A 15,276-nucleotide genomic window follows, 5' to 3' on the forward strand; every position below is an offset into this window, starting at 1 on the left:
CAGCCCCCCCTAAGTCAGCATTTGAGAACCAGAAGATGCTGGTGAGGGCTCCCAGCATAGGGCTCTACTCCATTGTCTGTGGAGGAAAGAGGGTTGATGACTTTGATGTTTATCAAGACGAGTGCTCTATAAATTCATGCTCCCAAAAATTCATGCACTACTATCATGATTTTGGGGTGCAGAGCGCAGGAATTTAGTTGGTGGTCCTAATCCACCAAGCTAATGCAGCTTCATAAGATACTGTCAGCTGAGCTACGGTAGCAACGGGTGTGCTCTGGTCAGCCTGAGTTGCAAAGCAGTTTGGCTAGATAAGCATCTTCTGATACAAAAAGTTTTAAGGGTAGGACAAGCCTTAAATGACTGTTTCTTGTAATTATCCATTCACACAGATCATCTTTTTTGACATACTTTGGAAAAATTTTGAAGTGTTCCCAAGATGTAGGACAAGTGGCTGGATCGTAAGAGCATAGATATTTCAGATCCAGGTGGATAAGTATCTGAACTACCTCAGGCAAGATAAACCCAAAGTTTTGGTCCTCACAAACCAATCACAGAAATGAAAAATTACCGTTATTGTAATATGACTATATGTAAAATGACAAACAAAATATGACAATAGGGAAGTCAGTGGCTTTGTTACATACTCTCATAATCTGGTCCTTAAAAGCTATCTCCTGGCTACATCATTGTTGCAGTGAAATTCATTGCTCTCTTTACACATCTTTGAAACTCTCATGTATCAATGACTATAAGATCAGAGTATGATCATCTTCAAGGAAGAGTTGGTAGCTCACTCTTCGCCAAGGTTGTAGAATGACCAAATCTGGACTTCTGCACACATTGTCAGGAATTTTGTCTGATTTTCTATATTGAGGGATGTGGGGTGGGATTGTGTTTGTGTCGCGCAGAATGTGCTCTTAAGTTCCTGTATTCAGTTAATGCTGTGATCATGCTCAGGAAGGTCCTCCACTGAAGTCAGGGCAGGTACAACAAAATGAGAATTCTGGATTTGGCTTCATTGTCCAAATTCACAGTGTCTGGGAGATGGATAAGCCAGGCTGATACTTACAATGATGCGTAGCCATTCTCAGACAGTTTAGCATAATACGTTATTCCAAAATTCTTTTGAACGTGCCAGCATTTGGACATTCATAAGGTTTTTAACAAAGAACTCTCTAAATGCATTTAAAACCATTTTAAGCCTTGTATCACTAACAAGAAGACCGGAAGAATTAAGTTGCTGTGACTTTGCATTAGTGGCTATGACAGCATACATTCAGTTCTGACATTTACTGTTATTCCCATGACACCCATAAATACTGCAGACAGCTAGCTGGCTGATCACACATTGCTTGGTTTAGCTGCTTCTATAATTTAGGAGGGGTTAAGTTAGCATTTGGAAAATAGAAACTTTTTTACATTTCATATTTATTACTTTGCAATTTTCAAAAGGAAAATCACCCCACACACACCATGTTCTGATCCATCCAGTGAAAAGTTCCTCAAGGACCAATAATTCCTATTGTTGTTAGTCAGTTCTCTAATATTACAGATTAATGTGGAATATCTTTTTCTGACTCCTGTTTGTGGCCTTGCCCATGTGATTTCCTTCACGATATTTTGGGATGTGTCATTTAATCATTCAAGGTCATCACAGACATTTTGCCTCCTGCAGCAGTGAATCCCACAGTTTACTTACACATGTTAAATATATTTCCCAATAATTGTAAAACATGCCGCTTCTTTCCTTTTCTTTCTCTCCATTCGCACTGCCAAATGTTACAGTAAAAGGAACTCTAAAGCTTATTTTTCCTGCTACCATTTCAGCTAGTCCCTGTGTCTTAAAATCTTTGCTTTAGCAAAGCATTTCAAATACAACAATAGCATTGAAGAATATAAAGATGTCATATGTTTGATTTTCCTCTGCTCATTTAAAAAATGTGTTATCTGTATTTTCTGTAATTTCTGGTGGAGGCTGGGCAGAAATCGATATTGCTATTTATGTTTGCTCCTACGGAGAGGTTCTGCCTACCCAGAGCACAGTAATTGTGCTAAGTAATTGAAGTATGGGATTATTTTAGGCTAATGTGTGTTTACTTACTCCAAGTTAAATTTCATCACTGCTACTTCTATTTCCGTCTGAAATATTTCTTAATCCTCCACAATTTTTCAGCATCTCTGCTGAAGCACTTCTCCAATAGTATTACTGACTGCCCTGTTTCTGTCTTCTTCCTTCCGCACATCAAATGTCTGGGATTTTTTGGTGTTATCTTAGAAGTTTAATTTCTATCTAATGCAGATTTGGACCATTATATCAGATACTGAGCCAGAGTCATGTGGCTTTTGTGATGAGCAGTCCTGTCTCACCAACCTGCAGGTTCTAGGAGTTGACAAGCATATTGATAGGGGCTTGACTGCTGGTTTTCCAGAAGGCTTTTGGCAAGGTCCTTCACCAAAGGCTCTTAAGGAAATTCAGACATTATAAGGAGGAAGGCAGTTGCATGGTTAAATAACTGGGTAAAAGACAGGGAACAGAAGATAAGGATAAACGTTCAGTAAATGGTCAGAAGGCTGTTTTTCACCTTCATGAGCAACTTAGGAGTAGGTATCAATGACAGATGAGGAATCGATCTTTACAAATAATATGAAGTTATTCAGGATGGAGCAACTGTCAAGGACTGCAGAAGCTGCTAACAAAACTGAGAAACTGTTTAGATATATTTTGCACCCAGTTATTAAATGTGTTGCTTTATTTGCCTCATCTCATAAAGACAGAGTGGGAAAAAGCTCATAGGAGAACAGCAAAGATCAGGGGTATGGAGTATCTTCCATGTGAAGGAAGACTGTGCAGACCAGGACTCTTCAGCCCAGAAAAGCTCCAATATGTGACAGAGGCATATAAAAGCACAAATAGCCAGAGAAGTTTATTGTTTATTTTCTTTCCCTGTGGGACAATTAGGGTTCAGCCAATGAAGCTCGCAGGAGGCAAGTTCACACTGAACAAAACCGGGTGAATCTTTATACAATATGTAGTTAAACTGGTGGAAAGCCTTGCTGTAGGATGCTATGAATGATGGCCATTTACACGATCTCAAGAGGACACTGTGTAAAAGCCTGGACAGGAAATTCTGTTGAGCTAATAAATGCAAAGATTTTCCTGAATCCCTCTGGAGAGGTCCATAAGCTGCACATTCTTGGCAAGAGTGCATACCAGGACGTGTCACTGGAGGCTTTGCATCCCCAGGCACCTGCTGGTGGCCACGACTGGCAACAGGACACAGGGTTAGACACCGTGCAGCCATTTCTTATGGTCTGCTCCCCTCAGGACACTTGGAACAGCTTCTCTTCTTAAGCGACAGCAGATGTTGTGCCTAACTGATGATATCCCAGTCAGCAAAGTTACAAAAAGACCCGTCAGCTGTATATTGAGGCCAAGAAAGTTCAGGCTGAGACACAGGTTTTAAACACGTAAGGTCATTTCTGTTTGGAAGCCTTAGTCCAGCCGCAGCACGCTCCTGCTCACTGAAAGCTTTGGAAGCAGCTAAGATTTCCCTGTGGCTGCTGAGCTCAGCAGAACGGGAACGGTTTGCTCCTGCGGACTGTCCTTTCTTTTGCTAGCTGCGTGCTTCCCAAATCCCTCCCTGCTAATGAGGGCCACAGAGAGGCCACCAGGACCCTTCTAGTTGTGAAGGAGAAGTTGAGTAATTGCTAGCTGCATGTGCCCCTCTCTCCGTACCCTTCCCAGCAGGTGCGCTGGCTCTTCCCTTGCTACGCAGCCCCTCCTCGCTTCCCCAGTTGCTGCATTGCTGCCCCTACCAGATCTTGGGAGCTCTCCTGATGTTGTAAACTGAAGGAGGGTGGCTATCCTCATTTCCCACTCTTACTATTAATCCTACTCCTCTGTCCTTGTCGAGATACTATTTCCACCTTCGCCCTGCTGATCTCCCACCTTCCAGGGCCGATGTCGCCCATGCAGCCGCCCCTGCCAGGCACCACTGCCTGCACCTGCCTGTGGCTCCTGCTGCTCTCCGCAGACCTCACCTTGCCCCCTGCGGAACAGTGGGGCTTGCTGGGCGGCTTTGCCTCTTTGCTCTGTTTTCTTCTGCCTGAGCTCTAACCGTGGAATTGTTCCTTGCTTTGTGCTTAAGGTTAAGAAGCTGAACTAGTTCCCCAGGTGTTCCTTATTGAAAATGTCCCAAACCCAAAAGTAGTTAAGTATTTATATGCCCCTTGTTACTCCTGAAAGCGAAAGGAAAACACACTTTCCCTACCATTGTCCCTGTTTGACATTTGCCATAGCAAAATTTACAGAGGAGTTTGGTGTATGGCCCAATTGTGCATCATATTTTTAATTTGGAAACACAAGAAACCCAAAGCCTCATTGCCATGAAAAAGTAATGCTCAAATCTGTAAGAATATAAACTATACTTTATAAAACAAGCTCTGCTTTTCTCTCACAGCTCCCATCTCAGGTTGCTTTCACTTGGTCCTTAGTGATAAAATGGCACCATAAACTTGTTTTATGTCCTGCTCTGTAGTAAAGCACAGTGTAGTAGGTGGCAGACACAAGAAATTTATATTCTTAGTCACTTCACTGTGAAAGGTATTGATCACAAATGAGCGGTAGCCTCAACATGTCAAATTTATAAACAGCAGAGAAAATGGAGACGGACCAAAGTAAAGGTATGAAGAAAAGTTCAGTCTTTACCAGCCCCTGATGACTGATGGTGTGATTTGCCTCTGAGTGGTGGAAGGGAGTCAGAGAGGGTCTTGGACTTTCTCTTGTGCTATCCTCCTGCAGATGGCTGGGCTCGGGGCTGGTGGGTGTGCACGTGTTCTTCGCAGAACTCTGCAAGGGAATGCTGAGATGTGGTGCTAGAAGACATGAAGCTCGGTGCACGGCAAATGCTGTGTCTGCAGCTCACTGCTTGCAAGTCCCGATGCAGACGGAAGTGGAAGGGTGAATGATGCATCTGATACTGCAACTGTGACTAGCTGTGGCTTTGGAAAGAGCAGAAAACTAGTCATGCAGTAAGTGTGCCTGAAGCTTTGATCTCCCTATAAAATTATCACTTTTCTCCACTATTGAAATAGACGTACCACATATGCATTAAGCCAAATGGAAGAGAGCATTAGTTTTTGGACTGTCACCGTCTTTAAGCACCAGCAAGAAAAGAGGAATTTGTTTTCCTGCTTCAGATACTACAGATTCTGTGGGACGTTGACATTTTCTTACAAGCCGTCTGTGAACTTACTCAAGAGAAGGGCAAGCTAATGAGGCAAACATTGTTTGCCTTAAGTGTCTGTTTCTCCTGTGTGTCCGGGGGCTGTGACACAGTCCTGCAGACTTAAATGCAACCCCCAACAAACACTAACGATAAAAAAGGAAAGCAAACAGAAAAATCCCTTACCGTCTCAGAGATTTGCTTTTCCTTGCTCTTTCTTCTTACTTCCTCGGTGTTTTCCACATGAAATCCCGTGGCTTCACTGTCACACCATGGGCAAACAAGCAGGGCCGGTCTTTCGCGTTCCTGCACTCAGCATGGTCCCCAAAGCTATTTTGATGGGTGGGCGGGAGGGGTGGGCTGAGCTTGGGTGGCCGCTCTGGCTTCCAGATGAAGCTGGATCTCCCTGGTACAAGAGGCAGTCGGCGGCTGCAGAGCCTGGACAACTGACAGACCACCCTAAGCCCCTAACCAGAGAGCTCCAGCCATGGGAGGGATAATAACAGACACCCAGTTGCCTCCCTCTGGAAAACTAAAGGAAGAGGAAAGGCTAGCGCAAAGTTTCTGGAGGTCATAATCTGGGGCATCCTGCTGTCAGTGGGAAGAATTAGTGGCTGCAGAAAAAAAGGATCAATGCAGAGGTCAAGAGTAATGTGGAGAGCTACACACACGGAGGGGAGAGGAGGGAGGGCAGACAGCCTGGAACGTGCCTGGGTCGCAGATGAGCATGAACCAGGTTTTGGTTCGGCCTTGTGGACATCAAGAAAATGATGTGGCCCTGTTGTATCCTGCACAGCGTGTTGTCGGTTTTGTGCGTTGCCTGTGCTGCACCTCTCTGGCCCTGGCTGAGTTAGTGCACAGGCAGAGACCCCCTCTCCTGTCTGGCACGCCACATCCAGCACAGCCCGGACACAGCCTGCCTGCTTCTGGTTCTGCAGAAGCTCGTCTCTTGCCTGTGTGAGACCCTCTTCGGAAAGCTGGCCACCAGAAAAGGCAGTTCTTCAGTACTGAGAATCCTTCCCCTACAGGTCAAAGAACTGTAATTTTGGATTCTCTGCTGTCCTGGGTCTGGCTGGGATGCAGTTTATTTTCTTCACAGCAGCCCACACAGCACTGTGTATTAGATTTCTGACCAAAACAGTGTTGATAACACACCAGATTTTTACCTAGGGCTGAACAGCGTCAACAACTTCTCTTTCTCACTTTGCCACAACCCACACAAGTAAGTTCAGGGTGGGCAAGAAGTCAGGAGGGTACACAGCTGCAAGAGAAAAGGTGGAGCGAGAAGCAGGGCAAAAAATCCTGAGATACCTGCAGTGCAAAAACCTGAGATACCTCACCCTTTTTAAACACATGAAATACTTCTATGCCTGTGCACACACTCATGTAATTAATCAGAATTTGTGCACGTGACCTTATCGTTAACTTGGCCAGCATGCTCAAGGCACTCTAAACAAAAAAGAAGTGTTTGTCAACACAAAGCGCATCAGGTAGTGTGGTCACACGAAAGAACAAGAATCTTCATATGCATCATATTTGCCAAAAAAACTGAAACACAACAAAACCCCAAACTTGCCTCCAGCTCTCAGGTCAATTTTTATCAGTAAGTTGTATTTGTAACATTCCTTATATGCATACCTTCCTTCATCCTCAGATGTTTCACTGGAAGTGCTATCATCCGGTACTTGACCATGATTGCCACTGGAAGAGCTCATCTGCTGATGAGCCCTCTGCTTTGAAGGCTGTCTTTTACTTTTGTTTGCAACTTTGGCATTCAGGGCAATTTTACTGCATTAAACAGAAAGAAAGAAAAAAATCACCAAGTGAGTAGGTTTGCAAAAAATATTTCTGTGAAACAGATATACTTAAGATGATGTCCAGAAACAACTGAGACAACAAATATCTATGATAAAATCACAGACCTGACTGCAATGATCATGAAAGATACCCAAGTATTTAAAATCCTTGCCCTAGGAGTCAGGGGGACACATGGAATCTGAGCTAGATCCAGGTTAAGCTGGACTATATCCAAATAGCCACAGTACAGAAAGCATCTAGAGCAGAGAGGTTCTTCATCTTTGAAGAACAGACAGGAAAAAACTCCTGCTTAGGTTTACATTAAAATATGTGTGCCTTCTTTAGACTTTTGAGATTGGTTTGATACTATCATCTTTTCCTGACAAAGGGCATATTAACTTAATGAAAACACCAACTGCACAGAGATCACTAAAATCACCTAAAAAAGGGAGTAGTAGCAAACCGCAAGTTCCTACTTTTCTTTTCTAGGTGGCCATTTCCTACAAAAATAACTGCTTTTTCTAGTCTTCAGTTCTGGTTTTGAAGATGCATTTTGCCTCAGTATTGACAAGGAAATCACAGGAATTTGGGTGGGGGTTTACTTTTTTTTTCCCCTTTTCTTTTTTTAGAGCAGGCAATAAATTTGAACCTCCATCATGCACTTCGTGTTTTCTAAAAAGAAATTTTCTTCATTTTTTGAGAAGCAGTGGACTACTCACTATGGCTTTCACCACTGAGGAAACTACTTCAACTACTACAGTATTAGAAAACCTAAGACACTTACATAGTACTACAAATAAGAATTAGAGATTATTTCCTTAGCTTACCATTTCATTGGCATTTTAATCAATTTTGAGCTCTCCCCAGATGAAAAACTCTTTTTGTCTTTTTCTTCTATCGTGTTTTCATTCTCCATTTTCAAACAGTCATTCTTCCTTACAGTAATCTTTTGTTTCATTTGCCGATTAGTGATGTTATTTAATTTATCCACACATTCCTGTTTTGCCACGGCCTGCACTTTTGAACATCTTTGTTTGCTTTTTTCGTTCTCAACCTATAAAAACAAAGTTAAGCTTCATGTATTTCTAGAAGACAGAAACTCCACATCCAAGATTGATTAATTCAGGGTTTACCCCTGAAATAATCTAAAATGAAATATTTTTTTTAATTCATAGAGAAGCATTTTCACAAAATTACACTACAAAATGTATTACGCCATTGAAAGTACTTTGAATTCACTCATGATGCAAGACATAACAAAAATACAGCCCTTAGAAAGAAAACAGTATCTTAAAACATGAACAACAAAAAAAGTGAAAGCATTACTGATGGACAAAGAGTTAGGAGGACTGCACAATGTTAGTTGTAACACCACCAGAAAAAAATCAAGTGGAACTGTGCTGGGCTACTGCTCCCTGAACAAGGGGAGGAAAGAAAAAAAGATCCCAAACCCACAAACACAACTGGTTTCACAGGAAAGAGGAATTTTAGTGAAAGGCAATGAAGACACACCATGCAGATATCACAGCACATGAATTATTAGTCAAGACCCTGTTCAGAAGCTATTTTCATTCTTTGATTCAGAATCAGAACCGATAGAATTGTATGGATTTCTTTTTAAGGGAATGAAGTGATAACTACTTGCACTGGAACCGAATGCCACCTACTGTTAAACTGGAACAATAATGCATTCCGTTTTCCAAAAATGGGGAAAAAGACAACTCTCCACTGCCCTCTTTATTCACCAGTCACCTATTTCCATTAGAACAAAACCCGGTTTGTAGGAAGCATCTTCCCTTCATGAGGAATAGCTCAAGTGAAGAGGAAATATTCTGCCTGGCTCCAGAAGGCTGCGGGTCTCCCCAGGCTCTTTTACACACGCTCCATCGCTGCTATTGCTTCAGCAGCGGTTTTACCTCCCAACAGAGACCTCCTTAAAAACATGTTCTGACTTTCCTGAACAGTGGATTGTATCTCACAGTTTCATTGATTTGGACAGCAGAATCCTGCAGTTTCCATTGAAGCTAACGAAGACTGTGTGCTTTCAAAACCAAGCACGTTCAGCACCTCCATCATAACTCTGAATTAGAGCTATTGCCTAAACCACTACATGCTGCACACGCTGCCCGTGCCCGCCCTGGCTAGCCCAGCCCTGTTTTACCGATTCATCCAGGCACTTGCATCAGTGCGTCTGACTTGGTGAATTTACACATGAGAAACCAGGCATTTCTGACCAACACCCATGCTCTTTAACTGCACTGGTTATTTTTAAATTGATGACACATTACTAATAGTCAAAATCACATACACCACAGATTTTCCCTGAATTTCTTCATAGAATCACCTGTGATTGCTGTTGTCAAATAACATGACTGCTTCTTTCTTTACCTGCAGAAAGCTTGGCACAACACGTACAATACTGCACAACATACAGCTCCATCTGACAGTCAGACCAGAATGACCTTCCTGCAGTGCAGGCGGGCTGCATATCTCCAGTAGCACCCACAGCCCCAGCCTGCACTGCCTTAGAGACAGCAAAGATCCGCGCTGACGAGAAACGCTCTCATGCACATGGCATTTCACCTTGTCCACGGATTTGAAACACGGGTTGCTTTGCGAAATTTAATTTTATAGTTTCGTTCCAAGGCAAAACAGACTGTCCAACAACTTTTGACTTACACTAAAAACCATAAATATCCACCTTCCATATGAACGGATACATGCCAGGATATGTACTGCTGATGAATTTTTTCGCATGTTGCTGGGGAGCAATACCTGCACGTGTTCATCTTTTTGTCCATCTCTACTGGGATTCCTTCTAGCTGGGTACGTTGCATCTCAGGGTTGTATGGAGGGGATTACCTCCAAGCAGCGGGACAGATCACCAGCCACCCCTGTCGCTCCTAAACTGCCTCTGCTGAGCATCTCAGTGCGTCCCAGAGTGGTGGCTTGCTCAAGAAGAGGTGGCCTGTGATGGCTCCTCTCCAGTGCACATGCCCACAGGACCACCGAGCAAAGGACTATCCCACACCATCCTTCCCCACTTTGAGAAAGAAAGCACGTACGCATCTATGGCTAATCTCCCTTCTGAAGCAGTACAGCTCAGCTGAGACCTCAGACTGCTTTTCTGCAGCACCTGGGATTCTTACCAACACTGTCTCCATGAACTCTACCCGGACTCAGTTTTGTGCAGAGGAGGTGTTTACTGCCGCATGCACAAGAGCAACGGCAAGGGCAGGCAGCGCAGCGATGTCCTGTTACCGAACGTGCTGCTCTGGGACTCCCAAACAGGCGGTCAGTTAGATCCCTGGCAAAGTTCTCCAGCAAAGCCACCCGTGATTTGTATCCACCTCAGCTGTACAAACACTGTGTAAACAGAAGCAGAGCGGCTCTTTACCTCCAGCACTGTATGTCCCTTTCCTTCCCATGTCACCACCACCTGCAAAAGCGCTCACGGAAATGAGCAAACCCCACCCGCCAGAAAGAGGCAGGGCTTTCAAAGGAAAGGAGGGTATTCAATGGGAAGCTGCAGATGTGCCCTGCCTGGAGAAGGCACCACTGGCAACCCCTCCTCTGTGAGAGCTGGGGAGATGCAGAGGGGGCAGGAAGGCAGGCGTCCGGGAGTAACTAGAAGCCCTGGTTTGCTACTGCTGCAGTAGCCCTGGCTGTGGGGACAATAGAGCTCGCCATGAAATGACGATCAACCAAAATATTTCAGAGGGGCACAGCAGGGAGCACAAGCTGCTGGGCGTCAGCAAAGGGCTGTGCTCAGCTTCTCTGCGGCAGGTTGCCATAGGCAAGGTGAACACGAAGCACAGGGAGGATCTGCAGTTCTACCTGCCTTGCAGGGGCTTGGCCTGAGCTCCCCCTTTGCAAACCAAGTCACCCTCCCACCACACGGCACAATCTCTGCTTAATGTATGTCCCAGCAACTGGGGTACCCCATGCAGAGAAATCTGAGAGGTCCCCCCTGGTCACAGCTCTAGTCATCAGTGGTTCCAACAGCGTCTGATGCTCAGGGTGTCCCCTGCGCCAGTGGTCCTCCCTCCAGGCGCCCCTCCTCCTCTCCATTTGCCCCGGAGTAGACGAACTCAACATAACACCCATTCTGGGGAGATTTAAGCCCCGAAGAGCTCAGAACTGGCTGAAGCCAGCACAAAAGCCTATCTTCTCTCTGAGAGTTGCAATGTCCTTACACCCTCCCTGTCCTTCCCCTCTAGATCAGAAACCAAACAGGGGAAGCGGTGCACGCAGATACACAGAGAATACTGAATGGGACACACTGGCTCCTCTTCCAACTCCTTTATTGTCTCAAAGGTGTTTTCATTCTGTTGGAGGAAAAAGAGAGAAATATGTAGAGTCCCCAGGTTTATCCCTAGTAAGCACTTTCACATGTTCATTTAGTAAAGCAGATTAGATTGATTCCTCAGATATTTTTTTTTGGGGGGGGGATTATAATGAACTCATTCAGTTTTTAAATCAGGCTTAGGAGCCGTGACTCACTGGCTGCGAATACATGTACACACATGCGTGTACAGGACAGCACAGAATACTCTATTTACTCATATGGGTCTGAAAAGACATTTTTTTTTCTATCATTTTTTGTTCTGTGCATCATTTATGGCTGGACTGCATGGACAAGATGGTTTTCTTAATTCTGTGAAAACACTTGCATCTATTGACGCCTGCACCTCTAAACATAGTGATATGGTCATACAGCCAAATTTGCAAAGCCGGTAACTGTTCTTACACCATTCTGGGCATAGCAGACACACCCATAGAAACACCCCTAATGGTCATGCCTATTTACACATTTATTTCTGCTATTTCATCATCTGTAAAGAACAAGTGCTCCTTTCCTCGACCTGTTTCAGAAGAAATCTGAATATTTAAGGAATTAAAAACAGATGAGTCGGCCAAAGGAAAATTTAAACATACTTACTTTAACAATGCCAAGGTGTTATTACTAAAATGCAAGCACTTTGACAGCAGGTATCTTATGAGCGCTGTGCAAAGTGACAGAGAAAAGCCTCAAGAAAAATCTACCAGAGTTTGGGTTAATACACTAAATCCCAGCACAATGGTTCAAGGGTAAGGGCACTTTAAAACAGAATGTGTCCTGAATCATGTTAGGAAGAAGACAAAGAACATATCCTGCTGGGAAGATCATTAATGATTAGGAAAACTTGACCAGGCTACTATAAATTTGTCCCAGGTTAGAAAAAGCCAAGAATCTTTTAAAGGACACTACAAAAAAATAACATTTAAGACAAAAGGCAGCGTAGTAACAAATGGAATTAAAAGGAGTCCTAGAAAGTAAATCTTTCAGTAATAAGCAAACAAAGCTAATAACAATCTAGGGCATAGAAAAGATTAGTTCAGCAGCAGGATGCACAGCAGATAGGAGAGCAAATTAGTTCTGTTTTACCAAAACGTAAATGGAGGGGGGAAAAAAAATTCAGAACTTAAGTGTTTCTCTTTATTTTTCCTGCATCTAATTTTTAACTGTTAAGAGAAATAACACAAAAGCTTTATTTTTGCTAATGCCAGGCAACGGGAATCTGGAATTTAAATTAATCCTTCACACACTGCCATTTGGGGATCATTTCTACCAGATCCAACAAGGATACAAGGGATAGGACAAGAGGAAATGGCCCCAAGTTGCCCCAGGGGGGTTTTAGATTGGACATTAGGAAAAAATTCTTCACTGAAAGGGTTGTCAAGGACTGGAACCAGCTGCCCAGGCAAGTTTCAGGGTGGCCTCACCATCCCTGGAGGCATTTCAAATATATGTAGATGTGGTGCTCAGGGACACAGTTTAGTGGTGGACTTGGCAGTGTTAGGTTAATGCTTGGACTCAATGATCTTAAAGGACTTTTCCAACCTAAATGATTCTATGATTCTACACTGTTCAAAATTACCTACAGTCTTCCGTCAAAAAACAGGGTTTATACTGCTGTTTCAATTGTACTGGTTATCAGGTAATCCAGCCTCGTAGCACTCTTTAATTTAAAGTTTACAAGCACCAAGATATCCCCCAGTGACTGCACTTTAGCTAGTTTGATATTAAGCTATACATTTTTCTTAACGTGATTAGCAGCATATCTCAAGCTATGTTTGAACATATTCTTAGGTGAATGGGAGATACTATCAGCTTTTCATTAGACAGAACATGTGAGTATTTTAAAAAGCCAAACTCCAACAGAATACACAGCACAAGCATGTGTTTCTGCCAAGGTATTTTCTATTAAGCAAATCAAATGCACATGTTCATTCTCTCCCTCTTCTGTCCATACTTAAAATCCAGGCAAATTTGCAGAACAGCGCAAAGAGCAAGGTGTTAGAACTTAGAGAGAAGACCCACAACTTCTCTCGCACATGCTCTTCTGCTACCTGTAGCTACGTGCTTACCTTTGCACTCACATTTGTTACACAACACACTTTGGTGCCCGGGAATTTGATTGATTTAGATTCGCCCTGACAGAAGCAAACCTTTTTTTTTAACCGTTTGACCTTGTTTCACTTCTAACTGGAAGATCAGTCCTGCCAGGAAGGAGAGGTGAAACCTCACGACAGCTAGAGGGTGAATAATCTCTCTTCAAACTTTAAAACTCTGTGTATGAAGTTTCCTTTACAATTTGTACTCCACCTGGCTATTAAAAATGTATGAAAAGCACAGCAAGAAATCAAGCCGACCGTTAGTACAGAAGGTGCCAGCAGTTCCTCCTCGTTTCGCGAAAATCCAGCCCTCACACTGAGGCTGCGGGACCAAATCCTGTGCAGCTGGAAGCGGCAGCGAGCCCTGGCCCCGGGGAAGGGCAGCTCAGCACCCTGCAAGGACGAGGCGCATCGCTCCGCTCCCCGCCACCCCGGGATGCCACACAGCCCCGACGCCGGGCAGCGGCGGCAGCACGGGCTCGCTGACGGTAACGGCGACCCTCCTGCCTCCCCCGAACGCGTAACGAGAGGCGAAAGCACCGTCCGGGCCGGCGGCCAAAGCACCTGGAGCCGCATCTCCCACCCCGGCAGGCCCGCCACCCGCCGGGCCGCCACCCCCCTCGCACCCAGACGGGGGGCGAGCCCCGGGAAGGGCCGCTGTCGCACCGGGACGTCGTGCAGCCCCTCCGAGCACCGAGGCCGGCCGGGGCTGGCAGCGACCGTCTCCTCGGGACCTGATGCTGCCGTCCAACGGCCGGATCCCATCGCCCGACGTGCAACGGATCGAGCACCTGCACGGCCGAGGGACCAGCTACGCGTGTCTGCGGGGACGGGAGCTGGGGGGCAAACCCACAAAGCTAGCACAGCTCTTTGCAACAGGAAAATACTTTATACACCTGGAAAAACCGTTTACAATGACCTTTAGTCACACTTAATCCTCACTGGGTCTTACGAGCCTCGTCCCCATTTAAAGGCACAGCGGTCTTTACTTTCACTCAAGTGTTCATGCACAGTTCAAGTAATTTCTGTTTGGTCTCATTACCCAATTGGTTCTCCCTGAGCTTACCTTATGCCCCAGCTTGACCCATGGCGTCTGTTCCCTCTCCCGAGGCCGTGTGCTGCCAAGCGCCTGCAACACACGCTGTCCTCCGGACCCTCTGCTGTGCTTCGCTGCAGGCCCTCACATCTTTTCTCTACGTCGCCACTTAAGGCGCAGAGCTGCCTTCTGCTGACCACCTACGTGCAAGCCGTCGGTCCGCAACGCTTCCCGGGGCGCCGGGGGCTGCCTGCGGCGCGGCGCGGTGCGGGGCCGGGGGCGGCTCTGCGGGGCCTGCCGGCGGCTGAGGCGGAGCCGCGAGTGCGGAGCCGCGGCGCAGCCCCCGGGTTCGCCCCCTGCGCAGGGCTGCCCGCTCCCTTCCCTGCGCGCTCCCCGGCGCTCGCCGCCTCGCTCCGGCCTCTCCCGGAGAAGGGGTCCGCTCTCCGGCTGGCCAACGCCTGCCCCGAGCCGGGCACGGCCAGCGCCGCCGTCGCAGGAGCGTGTCGGGGCGAGGGGCGGCGGCGAAACGTCTCGAACCTCGGCAGCGACAGCCCCGACCGCGCGGAGACCCAGCAGTGAGCCCGGGCCCCCCACGGGAGGCGGCTCCGGCTGACCGGCACCTTCACGCCGCACTCGCGGCCTCTGCCGCGGTCGTGCCCGTCCTCCGCAGCCGCTCGGGGGGCGCCCGTCACCCGCAGCTCCCCCGGCTCGCCCGCGCCGCTCCCGCAGCCGCCCCCGGGCAGGGCGGGGGGGGACGGCGGAGCCCTCCCCGGCTGCCGT

The 15,276-nt window shown here is 46.2% G+C and overlaps 1 long non-coding RNA gene across 1 annotated transcript; it reads right to left on the reverse strand.

Moving 5' to 3' along the window:
* Nucleotides 1-6,857: 6,857 nt before the first annotated feature.
* LOC130156991 (uncharacterized) lies at nucleotides 6,858-14,770 on the reverse strand. The gene is made up of 3 exons (XR_008824665.1): nucleotides 14,527-14,770; nucleotides 7,850-8,076; nucleotides 6,858-7,013 (listed from the first exon to the last, which is right to left on the reverse strand). It is a non-coding gene; the product is annotated as an uncharacterized LOC130156991 (long non-coding RNA).
* Nucleotides 14,771-15,276: the final 506 nt, after the last annotated feature.

This window comes from Falco biarmicus, chromosome 11, assembly GCF_023638135.1.
Source record: "Falco biarmicus isolate bFalBia1 chromosome 11, bFalBia1.pri, whole genome shotgun sequence".
Classification (NCBI taxonomy): domain Eukaryota; kingdom Metazoa; phylum Chordata; class Aves; order Falconiformes; family Falconidae; genus Falco; species Falco biarmicus.